Source organism: Protopterus annectens, chromosome 3.part1, assembly GCF_019279795.1.
Source record: "Protopterus annectens isolate FY-2018-M chromosome 3.part1, PAN1.0, whole genome shotgun sequence".
In the NCBI taxonomy this organism is placed as follows: Eukaryota; Metazoa; Chordata; order Ceratodontiformes; family Protopteridae; genus Protopterus; species Protopterus annectens.
This window is the reverse complement of record NC_056732.1, coordinates 295,703,792-295,721,239: the sequence shown is the minus strand read 5'-3', so window position 1 is coordinate 295,721,239 and position 17,448 is coordinate 295,703,792. Positions and strand designations below refer to the sequence as shown.

Sequence of the window (17,448 nt, the reverse complement as noted above, 5' to 3'; positions counted from 1 at the left end):
GCAGCACACAGGACTAAGGTTTTGAGCTATTAAAAAGCTGCTTCTTGTAGTCTAGGTTACAGGTTCTGCTTCCATCAATGTGTTTCCTTACTGTACAGCTGTTAGCAAGTCACTTAAACAGTGTTCCCAGTTGCCCTTGAAAGGGGCTTACTCGTTTAACAATTAATAAAATTAAAAAATAATAAGAAAGAGTATCAGTCAGATTTTACTGTTCATGCATGATAAACATGTCTGTAATTCGTGTTCAGAAGGCTGTCTATGTTTTGAAAAATTAATACAGCTCTTATAGCAGTTTTAGAGATATTTCAGAAATTGTATGAAAATTGTATAAATCAAAGGAATGGAAACCGAAAAGGCACAATTGAAAATATTTAAGAAGGATTTAACTGTGACTGTTACAAAAAAGAATGAGGGACAAAAATTAATAGCTAGAATAGGAAAGAATGAGATAAAAATGGTGATGTGTAATCAGTCAACAGGAAGTCACCAAGAGCAGATGGTGTTCCTGTGGATATCTGGCAGTTAGGATGGTAGAAGTGATAAAATCTGAAAGGTTTTGTTTAACAATATTTTAAAAGGAGGGATAGTACCATCATCTTGGAAGAAAGCCGCATTGGCTGTATTACCCAAAGAGGGGAAAGACCCTTCAGACACAGGTTTACATAACCAATCCCAATTTTAAACCACAATTATACAATTTTTAAGGCTACACAAGCTAATAACATTTCAAAGGTTTTGCCAAAACTTAAAGTTCTGTTTACATACTATAAATGTTGCTGTTTGATTGTCTTCACTGTTGCAGTAATACCTCCTTGGGATTTCCTGCAGTGGAACCCCTTGGCCAGCCCAAATACCAGAGATTTTTCCCTCAGTGGACCAGTGAATGCTCTCCCCTCCAACATCAGGATGTCAGGGTATAAGAGTCAGCAACATACGCCATTTTCTCAGGTCTTTCTTACCACCAACCAGGACAGAAGCCCCAGTCTCTCCATATCTTAGGCCAGGAGCACAAAGCACCATACTGTCTCCAGAAGGCCTACCTGTTAGGGAAAGGTACCTGAAGGGAGGGGGAAAAGTGACTAAGGCATAGGAGAAAGGGAATAAAATGCTCACTGTAACCCAAAGCAATAAGAGGGGGATGGAGGGAAGGAAAGACTATTGTAACAGTGAAGGCAGTGAAAAAATGTACACTTATGATAAATAAGCACAACTGTACTATGTTCATCATATTTCACTGTTGCAGTAATAACTCCTTGAGAGGATTCCCAAAACAAAGGCTGGGAGTTTACAGAAGAGCTAAGGTGAAGCTTGGAGGCCCTACAAGACTGCAGAAGTGAATGCAGCTCCAGTTCAAGAAAAGGAGGAGAGATTAATAGTGTCAAGTAAAGATGTGAACACAGGACCATGTGGCGCTCTCCAGGATTTCATTGGTAGATATACCCCTGATGAAGGCACCAGTAGTTGCTGTAGCTCTAGCGGAATATGTCCTAATATGATGAGTCACTTGTTTCCATGAAGTTTGTAGCAACATTTGATACAATTTCAAATCCATTTGGAGATAGTCTGCTTGCTAATTGAGTCGCCTGATTTGTCAGATGCAAAAACACAGACAGCTGGTCTGACTTGGTGAAATTCTTTGTTCTGTCCAAGTAAAATGATATCTAACGTGTGAAGGATAGTCTCCCCCATGCTTTGTGGCTTAAGGAAAAAAACAGAGAAATGAATGGCTTAACTCAGTGAGATCTCTGTAACAACCTTAGGCATAAAGAATGGGTTGTTCTTCTGGAACAACGTGTCACAGTGAAACCTGAGGAAGGGCATTAGGCACATGAGAGCTTGCAGCTCAGAAATTCTCCAAGCTGTGATGATGGATATCAAGAATGCAGTATTCCAGATTAAAACATCAAATATATGGATCCTACCAGTGAAAAAAGTAGGACAGTAAGCTTCTCCGAGACCAAGTTAAGGTCCCATGATGGATCAGGTGCTCTTCTTGGGGCCTAAGATGGACGACACCCCTTAGGAACTGTTTTGTCTAAGGGTTGGAGAAAGGTGGGGGCTGCATGGAAAGGCAGGCAGATATTGCAGAAGCATGAATTGTGATCAAAGAATAAGGGAGTCCTTTAGAAAAAAGTTCTAACAAGTAGTATAAAACAAGGTTAGTTTTGCTGACACTGGTTTCTGGTCATTGCTCTGGCACCATATAGAGAATCTCTTCCATTTTGAGAGGTACTATTTCCTAGTGATTAACTTTCTAGCCTCTTATAGAATGGCTAAGACATCCTTGTGTAAAGAATTTCCCTGAGGGATGAGGTTCAGATTATCTATGCTGCTAGTCTCAGGGTGTTCAAGCTAAGGTGGATGGCAGTTCCCTGAGATAAAAGATCCACCTGCTGTAGTAGCAACCGCGACTCCTGACTGATCAAGCTATGTTAGTAGCAGGAACTAATGCTGCCTTTGACAAACCGGTGTAATTGGAATCACCTTTGGCTCTTCCTCCTTGATTTTGATTAGTAACCTTGCTCAGAAAAATATAGAAATGGACCTGTCCATGGGAAAGAGAAGGTGTCCATCCCCCAGGCATTGTTATCTTTAACCCTTCTGCAGTATTTGTTTAGCTGCTTGTTTTCATTTTAGGTGAAAAGATCTGTTTTTGGTATACCACATCTTTGAAAATTTTCCTGTTCAACATCCACTAGTGCCAGTCTGATACTATACTGCTCAAGTGGTCTGCCGGATTGTTGTTTTTACCTAACAAGTACTGTGCTGTAACATGTAGTCCCATTTCCTGAGCTGCATCCCATAACAGCATTGTCAGGCAGCAGAAGGGAAAAGACTGGGTTCCACCTTGTTTATCTACCACGTGTCTGTCTTAATCAAGACGGTGCCTGGTTTCCATGACTTTCTGAATGTCATTACAGCCCTGAATACTGCCAACATTTCCTTCTGATTGATGTGCTTCTGAAAGACTAGTAGGTTGCCACAGACCCTGGACTTGAAGACCACTTTTGTGAGTGCCCCATTCTGTGTCTGAAGTCATTATTACTTGAAGACATTATTAGTGTCCTGTTATGTTTTAGCACTAGTAATTGATGTAGAATGTGTTTCCTTTCTTTAGTTGCTGCATATAACAGGCATCATTTGGCTGAAAAATAGGAGTAAGACATAATTGGAACATCCTGTTCACAGTCTTCTTGTTCAATCTTGACAATGTACTCCCTTGCTTTTTTAAAGTATCATCTTCCCATTTTGCTTTTTTTTAAAGTTTATGTGACTTATCTGTAAGAATTCTGCGGTGGTACGGCGGTAGCATTGTTACCTCACAGCAAGAGGTTCTCCCGTTCGATTCTCGGCTTGGCTTGGGAGTGCCTTGTATGTGGAGTCTGCATGTCCTCCCCGCGGTTGGGTAGCGTTCGAAAGACATGCGTACGTAAATGGGCTTGCCTTCGTTGAAGGTTGGGTGTTGAGCTGGCACCTCGGCATTTCGTAAAAATCTACTGCCAATCATTAGCGGATCGGAGTTCCGCTGTGGCGACCCCTTACCAGGAAAAAGCCAAAAGACAAATAACAAACATGTGACTTCTCTGTAAGACAAGTACTCTAGATTACTGTCTTAAGTAACTTGCCTTAAGGTGGAATGCCCCCCCCCCCAAAAAAAAAAAACAAAAAAAAAAAAACAAACTTTGGCACTGCAGCCTGTTCTACATCTTTGCCTATAAAGGTAAGTTCTAAAAAAGATACCTTCTGCTTAATGTCTCTGCTGTCTGTGTGGGTCTATTCTAATAGGTTGCTCTCCCAATACCTTTCTCTGAGCAGATACCACCTTCTCACTTTAGTTTTCTTCCCTGTGTTGCCCTCCTACTGCAAAGGATATTTTGGAGCAGTGCCTGCACCTGTATCATAGAGGAACAGAGTCTTGACTACAACTGAGGCGACTTGAGTTCAAGTAACAGTTCTGGTATTTGGTGGTGCAAAGGATATTGTTGTACCCATCTTCAGGGTATGGTATGCTCGCCCTCTGTGGTATACTGGTGTCGTATTTCTCTGATGCATACTGAGGTGTGCAGTGCTTCTTGTGGGTTAGACATCCTGCTGATGTCAGCCACTTGCAGAAGTGAAGAGTGTTGCTGCCTGGATTGCCATTGCACGCAAAAATATAAATGGGTGGGTTTGGGAAGGGGTCAGGCTTAAAAAAAAATCTGAACCACCCGGATGGCTGCCTTAATGATGGCATCTGCCAGTCAACTCTATCCAAGAGATGATGAAAGAGTAATTGTCTGGGAATTGACTAGTGATCGATAGACAGCAGGGACAAAAATCTGAAAAGAAAAGGGTATCTTAGAACAAAATTTATTGACAGTTTTACTTTTTTCTTGGCTCGTATGTCTTTTGCTGAGAATTTACCTTTACGTGAATTTTCCACTTGACACTAGCAGATGTGTGCTCAGAACTCTGCATTTACCTGCTTAGCTCACTTTTAGTATTATTTTGTTTTGATGGTGCTCTATGTGTTGTCCTACTTCTGTTTTACTTTGATTACATGTGTTCATGCTTCTTCTGGGTGTTTGCTGACTTCTGTCTTGCACTGATTTTACTTCAGAGTTTCCTGTTGGTTTTCCTTTCAGTTCCTTACTGACATCTCTTACAAATTTTTCTTTGTTACTGGAGCTACCTTTGCTTCTAAAACCGTAGTCCACTTCACTAGCTTGGTTGTTAACTCAGTGAGATAGTGCTAACTCTTTTATAGATTTTAGTTTGATTTCTGTTTCTCTGTCATTAATACATGGTTCCTATAACTAGAAAGTAAAAAACATCCTTTTTAATCACATCCAAATCACAGTCTGTTTTATAGCTTTGATGCCATCTTCATTCTCTTGATTCTGATTCTGGATCACCATAAAAGTGCCACTATACTAAATGAATCCATTAGGCTTACTCTCTACCCCTCTCTTGTTAAATGTATCAGTCTGCCACACTGTGCCTGTAGATTCCCTCTTCTCCCACATTTTTACAGAGCTTTAAAGTGGTGTAAATAGTATTGCATCATGAATCAAATAGTACAGTTGTGTAAACTGAATTTACAAGAACAGTAGATGTTCGAATAATCACTGCTGCAGTAGCCTTAGCTATATGTGGGTTATATCCAGCCAAGGATATAACAGCAGACCCACTTCCAACGCATCAGAGCACCTTCCACACACCCAAATTGTCAAGCAGCTCGAGCTGAGCTGTCTAAAAGATACGTTTGAGAGCGAAGCCCTTCAGGCCTTTACTGTCAGCAGCGAAAGAGGGAGGCTGAGCCCTAAAAGGACAAAACTAGGAATAACAAAAAATATGCCCACGTCCTGGCATAAAAAGTACACCAAAAAACAAGGGGGATGGAGGGGAGCAGCAACTGCAGCAGTGATCATTCAGAAATCTACTGTTACCATAACTTCAATTGTACTGTGTTCTTCATATTGATCATTGCTGCAGTAGCCTTAGCTATATGTGCATATTAACACGGCTAACTGTATTTGGGAGGTGAGAGGAGAAGGGTCCCAGAACCCTTGGAAAATGGTCCTAGCAAAGCATGATCTGCATCTACAGAAGGAATCCAGTTTATAATGCTTTGTAACAGTAAGTACAGAGGACCAAGTAGCAGCTTCTAGAATACATCTAGTATCCAACCCTTTCCAAAACACCATAGAAGAAGCCAAGGGCCTTGACCCTGCCTGGAGTAAACTTGTCATGATGAGTATAACAAAAGCATTAGACAACCATTTAGAAATAGTCTGTTTTGACACTGGTTGTCCCTTCTTACCTTCACAAGCAATTAAAAACTGATCCTATGATCTGAAAGATTTAGTTGTGTCAAGATAGTATTTTAGTTGTCTGTTGACATTCAAGGTATAGAGTATCCTTTCTCCTTCATTTTTTGGTTCATGAAAGAATCTGGAGCTGCATAGTTTTCTTAAATTAAACTTGGATACCACTTTAGGCAAAAAAGGATTAGATCTCGAAAAAAATCCTGTCCTTGTGGAAAATGAGGTTGGCTTGACTCAGTGTAAGAGTTCTCAGATACCCCTTTACAAGATGGTTATCCACGTTTGTAACTCAGATACCCCTTTACAAGAAGGTTATCTGAATTTATAACTGAGATACCCTTCTTGTAGAGGTCAGAGCAATCAGTAAAACTGTTTTCCATGTTAAGAACCTCATGCCTGCCAGATCAACTGATTCAAATGGTGCAAGTGTTAGTTTCTCTGACACAAAATTAAGATCCCTAAGAGAGGCCACGGATTTACTTGAAGGCCTCTTATGCAAAACCTCTTTCAAGAACTTTTTGACATGCGACTGCCTTGAAAGAGGAGGATCCATGGGGCGACATGCTGAAATGGCTGATAAATTAACCTCGATAAAGCAATAAGGAAAGCCATAGAATAGTAATTCATACAAATATTGTAAAGTCAGCGAACAACTATCCCTGAATGGGTGCTGGTTATGTTGTTGGCAACAACTAGAAAACCTTTTCCATTTGCTAATATATGATTTTCTTGTAGTAGGCTTTCTTGCCTCCATTAGTACCTGCTGCATGTCCTCAGAAAACAGGCTCCTAAAAGGAATTAAGACCATGTCATCCAGGCAGTCATTTGAAGATGATTGATATCACCATGTATCAAACACCCCTGTTCAAGTGTGAGTATATCCATTCTGTGAGAAAGCCTTTGATAATTGCCCCCCCTGGCCATTTCCAAAAGAAGGGAGAACAATGGTTGCCTGAGCCAGAAGGGAGTCACCACAATGACCTTGGGGGATTCCTTCCAAGCCTTCAGAAATATCCTGGATATTAGTGGAAAAGCATACAGGAACATTCCTGTCCAAAGAAAACAAAAGAAAATGAAACTGTCTTCCAGGCCTTCTTACATGGAGAACTGGAACTGAATTTTGCCAGTTGATTGTTAAATGAAGAGGCATAGAGGTTACTTGCGGAACTCCCCAAAGATGGATCAAATCTTGGAAGACCCAAGTATCTAGTTTCCATTCATGAGGACCTGCCCTGGTCCTGCTCAGTTTGTCTGCCATACAGTTTTGCTCTGAAGAAATGCAGGATGCCTGTAGAGTGAGATTGTGCTGTGAAACTATATCCCAAGCTAACATGGTTAGTCTGCAAAGGGTTTATGACCTAGTTCCCCCTTGCTTGTTGATGTACCACATCACTATGGTATTGTCTGTAACCACTTGAAGAGCTCCCAGGGACCAAAGGTGGTACAGAGAACAGAGTTCCTTGATCAGGGCAAGCATCTCCTTGATATTTATGTGCTTGCTTCTGTCCTTGGAGTCCCACTCCCTCTGCATTTTTATCATTCCTGAAACTGCTCCCCAAGCAAAGTCTGAAGCATCTGTGGTGACTGACTGCTTTGGAGCAGGGATAGAGAAAGGGAGTCCTTGATTTAAGGATGGCTGTTGTCTTTACCAAGTGATTTCTATTCTGACAAACCCTGGTACTGGGATCTGAAAAGATACAATGTTGATGCTGGGACCAAATGGATTTCAGATACCACTGTATCTTTCTCAGATGGAGGTCTTATCAGGGGTATCTTGAGAGTCATAGATGCCATGAGACCCAAAATCCAGAGGAATTTCAATTACAGTTACTGAAGTGAGAGTGGAAAAACTTAGAAATAGATCTAAATATCTTTTTTTTTCCTGTGGAAGAAAAGCTCTTTGAGCTGAGGTGTCAGGAACACAATCCGGTGTCAGGGAGTCAAGAAAGACTTTTGAATGTTTTGTTAGAATCTGAGCTTGTGGAAGAGTTCTCTCACCCAAGAGAGAGATTCCAGACGTTTTGAAAAAGACTGCAAAGATAAGTAAGTTTTCTATGTATGGAAAAATGTGGATATCCTGTAGACTGCAGTGAGCTGTAACTGGAACTAGGCACTTTGTGAACACTCTTGGTACAGTGGATAATCCAAAGGGTAAGGCAGAGAATGATAATATGATCCAGATACACACAACCTTAAGAAATGCCATAAGTCTAGATGAATAGTAATATGATGATATGCATCTTTTAAGTCTAGTGTTACCAGGAAACTTGGAAGAAGAAGAAGAAACAACAGGTTGTGAAGTAACATTTAAATTTGTGCACTATCACAAACAGGTTTAGAAAAGAAAGATCCAGAACTGGTCTCCAATTATTTTCTTTCTTTGGGATTAGGAACATACTTGAACCCTTTCCCCACCTGGAATGGAGGAACTGGTTCTATCACTCCTTTGGGCAGCATGTGATGAAGAACAGGTGGAAACAAAACAGTCTGATCTGCAGGATGAGGAATGATCCCCTGGAAAGGAGGAATTTCTTTCCACTACCATCTAAAACCCTGATGAATGATTTTCAGAACCCATGTGTCTGAAATCTGTTGCAAAAGAGAAAAAAGGAGATTTAGACGTTCTGGGAGAGAAAGAGGGCTGGGGGTCACAAGTTCTCTTGAATAGTCATTCAGACTTGTTGGAGTGTTCTTGGGTTTGGGAGGTTTGAGACTTCTTTTCTGAACCTTCTTGCCACTTCTTCTTAAACATCTGTTTACCTGACATCTTTTGAGACTGTTCTGTTTTTTGCCAAAAATTGGATAAGGAGAAATAAAATCCCTTGGGCGCTTTGGAAAAGGAAGGCTGAAAAATCTTAGAGATTCCCTGGATCATCTTGCCCCTTTCATCACACTTTTTGATCACCTCTGCACCAGAGGGGCCAAACACTAAATCTGTATCCAAGGGAGAATTTAAAATCTCATTTTAACATCAGCTGGAAAGTTCTGAGAATACAGCCAAGTAAACCTCCTTAAAACCATACCAGTAGCCGTAGCCCTGAAAGAAGTATCAACAGAGTCGTACACACACTGCAAACAGAATAGTGACCTGTGCAGTAGAAAATAATGTTATTTAAAGCAGATTTTCCTCCACAAGAAGAAACTGTAGATAAAACATTACTTAATGTTCACCATATGTCAGAATAAACCTTAAAATACAAGACTGACAATTTAACATTTTGAAATTCAGAGTTGCAGAAGGGTACACTTTTTCCCAAACCTATCAACAATTTCCCATCCTTATTAGAAAAGAGTAGGATTGGAATTAACTTAAGTGCTTAGCAGCAGAGGCGATAGCTGCTGAGTCAGGTTTGGGAATAGTGTATAAAGTTTAAAAGACTGAGGAATTTTTTTACATACTGTGTGCCTTTTTAGGGACAGCTGGTTGACTATCTGGAAAATTGCAGGCATTCAGACACACATCCTCTAAAGCAGACAAGAGAGGAGGAATATGTTTAGATTCTAGAAAATCCTTCTGCAGCAACTCATAGTATTTTGTGAGGGAATGAGAAACCATAGTGTTCTTCACCTGAAAACACTGGGACATTCTGCCAATAGTCTTGGAGAAAGAGAAACCCCCACATGACAAATCAGAAAGAGAGCTCTTCTCTGATTCTGAATCAGAAATCTGTGGACAAAACCCTTAATCCATTCCTGCATCTTCCTGTTCAGATTCAGAATCTTGAATCTCTTCAGGAAAGGAGGCATCCCTGTTTCTTTTACTGGAAACAAATCTACAAGAAGGATCTATAACCTGAATCAAATCCTGAGCCAGTTCCAGAAAACTATTCCTATCCAAAGAAATTTGAAGAGGTGTTGATACATGCTCGTTTTTCCTGTTTCTTTTAACAGGAAAAAAAGGGGCCAGTCATGCTACTGATGGCAGCCCCTGCTTCCCCAGGGATGGGCACAACATTCCAACACAAAAGGGAAACCTTCCCTATTCCCCTCTCCCAGGACTGACAAGAGTGGTTCACCCTTGCCCATTGAGGGGACCCCAACAGCCGCAGAGAACGTGGATAATTCCCAATCTGTAGTGGCTGTAGGTGCTATATCAGAGAGATCAGTAAAAGATGAATGGACTGAGGTACAAGTGGCCACAGCAGAGTTACACACCTGCAGCTAAGGCAGATTGCTAGCCTGTTGTGGTGGTAAAAGCTGTTTGCTTAACTTTTTCTTTTTGTGGCTGGAAGAAGGACTGACCATAGGAGTGACAAACCTCTTCCATGTTCATCCTGAAAATAGTGCCTCTATCCTGGGAAAAATAGGCAACAATGGCAGCCAACTACCAGTCCACAAAAGTTACTTTTTTGACAGAAAAAAAACAGTAAAAAGTACTTTCAAATACTATGGTTAGTCCACAACCTTAAAGTAAACACAATTGCACCACAAAAAATAGTTTATCAGTTAGATAGCGCTACTTCTAAACTGACTAAAAGTTTGTGTGAAGCCTCCAGAGCTTTACTTCCACCAAAGAGAGCACTCATTTGAGGCTTCTGAGGATTAACAGCTTGCATTTTTTTTTCTAGCTGGGCAGATAAGTTCCCTTTTGAGGAAAATCTTCCATTTTCTTATTTTTGTACTGAGTGCTTCGTTTAAAAGTACTTTACAGTCTCAAGACAGTCCTTTAAAACACAACAATCTTAACTTTAAAATAACTTTCCTGGAGAAGGAAAGTAGTAAAACGTCAGTAAAAAAAATAAGAAAATGGAAGGTTTTTCCCAAAAGGGAACTTAATTTGCCCAGCTAAAGAAAAGTACAAGCCAACTATCGATCCTCAGAAGCCTCAGTGAAATGTTCTGTTTGGTGTCATTAAAGCTGTAGAGGGCTTCACCCACCACACATCTTTTAGTCAACTCAGCTCAAGCAGTTTTGGTAGTTTGGGTGCATGGAATGTGCCCTGATGCTTTGGAAGTTGCTGGCTGTTATATCCGTGGTAGGATATAACCCATATAGCTAAGGCTTCATACTGCTCACTGCTGCAGTAGAACATCAGGGATTGCATTCACTTTTCCTGGAACTGCTTGAATTTTTGCAAGTGTAAGGGAGGCAATTCCCTTTTTCACCATAATGAATGAGTATTGCCTATACTTTTTTTTGTTACTAATCTTATTCTTATACACTTGACAAGGACAATCATGCTTCCAGAACTAAGCAGGATTTGAGGTACCCTTCCTTCTAAAACTGCAGTCAACTTTACCAGCTTGGTTAACACAATGACATAGTACTAAAGATGTTAGCCTAGATTTTTTTTTATCATAGTCAATATGAATAGCTTCATTTCTGGAATGCATTTCAGTTTTCACATTTCTGCTTTTTGCATTCTCTTTAGAGTTAGCAGCATAGAAGTTAGTGTTGCAAACCCCCCCCCCCCACACACACACACTGCAAACAAATTAACACATCAAAGAAACATCTTTATCGAATTATCACTTGTGCTTATAAGCACTCCTACATTTATATAAATGAAAATAAACCATTTTGACATATTTTTAGTTGCAAACATTATATGTCACTTATAGTCTATCCAGTCATTGTCAGTCAAACATTACATGGCTCATTCATATCCTGCCTTCTTTAAAAACTCATCCCCCCTCCAAAATGTTATTCTGTATGTATTATTCCCACAATTCCATTTTTTGTATGTAATGTGCTCCTACCCTTTTCTAAATATCCCACTTCCAGTTCTTTTATCTCTTTTACTATATCCACTACTTCCAGTGTGCAGTTGGCTTAGACTTTGATTTCCATTTTCTAATAATTGATTTTTTGGTAGCCACTAGAATTAAACTCAGCAAGGCCTTACTATGTCTAAGCAATTATGATTTTTTATCACAGCTCAAAAAAAAATCAGATCCTTAGTTAAACCAATTTGCTCACCCAGTATTTCTGACAGAGTTAGTGTACATGGAATTTTTTTAAGTCTGTCAACTCATTACACTCCCAAACATGTGTTCCCAGTTACCTCTAACATTTGTAGTCTAGCTGAGGAAATTTTTTTTGGAGTCTGCTTGGGGTATAAAAATACCTGTGCAAACACTTCCAAGCAAAAATCCTAAATCTTGTAGACTTTGTTGCTTATTTGGAAGCCATACCAATATCCCCCCATTGTTTCATTCTGAATTGCTTATCTGATCTATCTTGCCAATCTTTTCTAACATCCTCTGATTGATTTCTATAGTTCTATACCCAAAAAAAAAACTACTGTAAAAACAAGAAAAGAGAGAGCCATACGGTCACAAGTAAACTACAAAAGAAACTTTTATTCCACCAAATGTCAGTATGAAACGCTTTTCATTCTGATCTGACCGATCTGAAGAAGTTTGGGTATCTAGCTAAACGAAAAGCACTTCATAGTGACGTTTGGTGGAATAAAAGTTTCTTTTGTAGTTTATTTGTGACCGTACGGCGCTCTCTTCTTGATTTCTATAGTCATCATGCAATATTTTATGTGCCCTACTAAATATTCCTTTTTAACTAGCAGCTTCATTTCTGGATTCTACTGAAAATTCTACCAGTGCTGGTCTTTCATGTAGCATCCCCCTATCCATTTCTCTTTGCCTATACTCTATCAGTCCTTGATAGGGAAGGCAGTCCTGTAGCTTGTAGTCCAAATGAATTCTTGGCCTCTTTCCAAAGGGCATATTTCTTCCTGCAGGTTTAGACTTAGAGGCAGAGTTCTTGGTATCATTTTGTAGTACTCATTTTCCTATGCTACTACGTAGACCTCTTTTAAACTTGCCTACTGTAGCATTTCTAGCATTTTCAGTTTACTGCTGTTGTCAATACCTAGCCAAAGCTTTAAGTATGATTTAAAACCGGTATCTTTGGTCTTGCACTTTTATCAACATTAAAAGGCCAATGATAAAATGTTATTTTTCCCAGCCCCGGTGAAATGTTATTTTTTTAAGGTTGCCATAGTTCATATAAACAGTTCTCCCATTTTCCATATACAATTTAAGTGCATCTCCTTTAAGCTGTGATACCAGGATTTTTGTTCAGTCTACACAAACCCAGTTCTATTGTAGTGGCACAAGAAAGCCAAAAAAAAAGGATTCCAGGTCATATTCTGGTTAGTTTCTTTGTAGTTTTCAGAGTCTTGGAGTTGGCAAGTACCTTGCCAGCACAACTGTCTATTGCTGCATTTGGTTTAGCTTTTGGTTGTTCCTCACTTGTGACTCCAGAAGTGTCTGTAGTCAGTCCTCCTTGGATGAGTTCATCAGAAATCCACATCTGGAGCACAGCAGTTGCATTGCTGTATAAAGTCAGTAGCCTGAATATGATTTGCACTTGGAAGCAGAGGTACTGCAAAGGTCAATAAAATGGAAAGCCTCTGGCCAACTGTCCACATTCTCCACTAGTGTAAAATCCAAGGAGAGACACTGGAGGCAAGGTGTATGTAAAACATAGGTTTGTTTTTCATAGAGACCCAGGGAATTCAAAACAATAGCCCACTTGATGTGAAACAAAACAGAAAAGTACCTTGGTTCCCAATTCAAGTCCTAGAGGCTACTATTACCTTTTATATGGCATTGATAATCAATGTCTTGTTAAATTTCTGCTTTGTATATTTTATGATGTATGGCTGACAAAAAATGCATTTTATTTGTTTTTTAGTGATTTTGGTTTATGAAGTCAAAAGTACTTGTCAGGAAGACATTGAGTGTAATTTAGTACTATAAAAATATAATTTTGTTTCTTGAAGTGGGAAAATTGTAACATTGGGTGCTCTTGTCATCTCATCTTTTTTTTTTTTGTACAGTCACATCATAGCATAAGTTTAAATTTAAAGTGAAAGCACAATGAATGGTAGTGCAGCTGACTCATCTTATATTTATGTTATACATCATTGGACCTTTTCCTAACTTCCGGAGTATTTGTACTTTACTTGATATAGTAAATTTCACCAGTCCAGAAAAATGTCTTGAAGTTCAAATACTCCCGTAGATGTTAAGTGACTGGTTGTTGCTTAAAGCTGCAAAGTGTTCCCAAATACACATCCCAATACATTCTGTTCCAGAGACATTGGAAGCTAATCTAGTACAACTGCAGCCAGTTGACCAAACTCCTGTCTTGGCAGATACAGATGTAACCGCAGCACTGCCTACTCTCTTTAACATCTTGACTGCTGTTTTGGACAGAATGTTTCCACTAATGCAGTTAAGACCCAAAGATAAGGAATGCCCTTTGCTAACCCTAGAAATCATGATACAAGCGAAAGACCAGTATCAAGCCTGGCATCATTGAAAGGCAGTCTGTCTGACACTATAAATCTCCAAACATTATCACTTCAGGTGAGAATGTAGAATATTTGCTAATATTGCAAAATTTGTTTTACTCAGAAGAATGCTCATCTGAGGAAATCCTAATTGCATATGAAGATGCTAAATTATTCTTTATGAATATGGGTTCCATCAAAAACTGCGCAAGAATGTGAAACACTTAAATTCTTCAAGCCCCATCCTGAAACGATTACTCATCTGTTACTGCTAGCAGTAGTGTTTAATGCCAGCAAACACATACCCTGTTTATACCTGGCTGCTGCTTATCCTTGCTTAAAGCATTTCATCCTCCTCACCTCTCACAGTCCTCTTACCTATTCATATAGTCTTACCATTATTTTAACTGTTCGTATACTCTTTTTAATTTATCCTATCATATACTATGTGGTACCATACTTTATCCCCCTTTATTCCCCTCATTCTAATCCTGTGCAGTGTTATTCAAATCTGTGTTGTCCTGCTCTTCTCATTTCTCTATTATTTCTCCTCACCGTTTTGTATATTTCTAGCGTTTTTGGTATCTTATAACTGTGTAACACTTTTCTTACTCAGTTAAGCAAGTTATTAAAAGACTCAGCTTATGAATTGTTGGAGTCTCTTTTGTATTCCTACTACAGGTAATTGTTTTTGGACTTTAATTGTAGTGCAAGGAGCAGGGTGATTGTGCTCCATTACTTGGAAAAAGACAAATCATTTTAAGTGTTACTGTATCATGAGACATGACCTTAACAAATGTTAAACACCCCCTTAACTTGTTATGGTTGAGTCTCATGCCAGGCAGTCAAATCTGCCAGTACTGACCAGCAAATGACAGTGACAGAATAAAACATTTGGTTCTGCCTGCTGTCTGTAGTGATAAGGTGTCGAATTACAAACTTAGAAAGTAGCCAGAGTAACAAGATGTGTATTTGCCTGCATTTTCTCTGAAGGATATGAACTCTGGAACTCATATGTATGTCACTATTCAGTGACTTCAATCCTCCGCGATTTGTCCGAAAACCATAGACTTTGAGGACAAACCAAACAAATGAGGCAAAAATCTGGACTTTCTGTGAAAATCTGGACAATTTAGAGGCATGGCAAGGTAAGTGGAAACTAAAGGATTGTGTTACACTGCCTGTCTGCCAGCGCTCGTTAAGTGCTTTATGGCTTTGAAAGCCCGCAAAACACTTTTTTTTTACTGTAACTAGTAGGAGATGGAGCATATAAAGTTCAGTGCACTACAAAGAATTATGATTGGGTCTCCTGTCATAACCTTCAGTGATGTGTTCTCAATCATAACCTTCGAGAGGTGAATTTCTTGACATCCATGTCTTGAACACATAATAAACGGGTTATGATTGGCAACTCGATTGTAATCTTCTATGATACTAAATTTTGTATGCTCATAGTTAATTGATGAATTTCTCGCACACCTTTAAGACAGGCTTCAATTTATTTGTCTTGATGCAGCCCATCCATCTTATCCACCACTTATTGCAAATCATTAAATATTTCTAGGCCTAGATAGATACAGAAGATAAGTAACCAGACCTCAGTTTGCCCATTGGTACACCTGCAGCAAGTAGTATTCACTCCTGGAAGTATTTCTAGGAGAAGTATCCTAAATGTTCTTACTTTTATTGGAGCCGGGATCGCAGAGAAATTTTGATCTGTCTTTGAACTGAGATTTTTTTTGTAAGTAAAATTTTCCCACCCTAACAATCTGCATGTTTGTCTTCAGACTGCTTTAAATGTTCACTTTATCCATAATACTCATTTAAATGTCCATCTTGAGGCTTATTCTTTTTTCTGCTTTTTGATGTATGTTTTATGTAAAATCATTCAGTTTTTTTTTATTTTTTTTAACTTACATGTGCTTTGTTTGCTTTGATGGTGTTATTTATTTTTTCTTTTTCTGGTTCCTTCTGAAAATGTACTCTTCCCAGTAGGGATAACCCAGTCAATAAGGTATAATAAATAATTAAAAAAGTACCCTTCTTTTAAGCAAGATAATTATTTTTTACGCCTTCCTCACAATATACTACAGATAAGTTCTCAAATACCACAGTGCCCTTCCCTTTACAAATAGTACGGGAACATCTAAGCCTGTTTCTAGTTCAGAATGCTGTTCTCAAGATAAGTCCACAAACTACTGCAGAAACTAGATCTGTCCAAATATTTAGGCTCCCTAGGTTACTCAAAGTGGCTAGCCTATGCATTAGTAAGTCCCTGACACGCATGTAGACCACACTGACTACTGGCAGCATACTGCTGAGTTGGAAACATGCAGACATTGTTCCTGTCCTTAAAAAAATGTAACATTGTATATCTCCAGAAGACTCCAGACCAAGAGCCCCTTAATTGTCTCGTGCTAAAACTGCTGGAGTAGCTTAAATATAATGGGCTACTGGACTGTAGCACTTTGCAGCTACAACTTCAGAATTATTTTCTGGAGAGGTAACCTAACAACAGCTACAGTAATGATGATATTCAGTACACCAGAAAAGCTAAAAAAAAAAAACGGTCCTGAATTCAAAGCAGCAGACTCGTACATCATTTCCCTTAATTTAATTGCACAGCACAGACATTTAGGCCTTAGCTTTGATCAGCAGTCCTTATTTGTCTGTCACATCTAAGGTATACCTATAAACTGATAAACATCCTAAGAGTCAAAGCCAGGAGAGCAGCTGGTATTGGTAGTGCTGTACGAAAATGAGCAGTGGTATCACTAAATTCCACGCAGATGTAGCACAACATTGGATACATATGCAAACAAAATAAGCCATTTGACACTTCATTTCACTTTTGTACCTAAAACATCATCACTGCCTATCTCCAAGTGTGTTCTTGCCAATAAAACAATGTCTGCCATTCTGAATTCAGAATATCAAGTTTTAAACTCCCTCAATTAATAATTGGATTGTTAGAATGCCATAGGAATACCTATCTTTTTGTGTTGTTAGTGTATTTGTATTTGTGTGATAGGACAAGGGTTAGGGTTAGGGTCAGATATGAGTGTGCCATGTAGTGTTAGACTTAGGGATAATATTACAGTTAATGTTATAGTTAGGACTGGAATTCTGGTTATGATGAGTGCTAGGGTTAGAGTTAGCTCACAAGGGCAAAGTGCAGCGTTCCCAGTACATTTTTCTTCATTATAAATGTCTGTTATGTATGCTTACTGTAAACTATATATGACTATCAGTTATATGTTATCCATTGTTAAAAAATGTGATTTGCTTCTGGCCTGAGTCATGGCTAAGAAAAGCGTCCTTGGACCAGCTCACCTGACTGGTTAACAGAGAAAAGTAAAATAAAATAAGGGTTTTAGAAGAGGA

The 17,448-nt window shown here is 39.1% G+C and overlaps 1 protein-coding gene across 1 annotated transcript in view; it reads left to right on the top strand.

Moving 5' to 3' along the window:
• PHF14 (PHD finger protein 14) overlaps positions 1-17,448 on the top strand; it is a 1,276,961-nt gene that overhangs the window by 679,113 nt on the left and 580,400 nt on the right. The gene's annotated exons all lie outside the window — the stretch shown is intronic.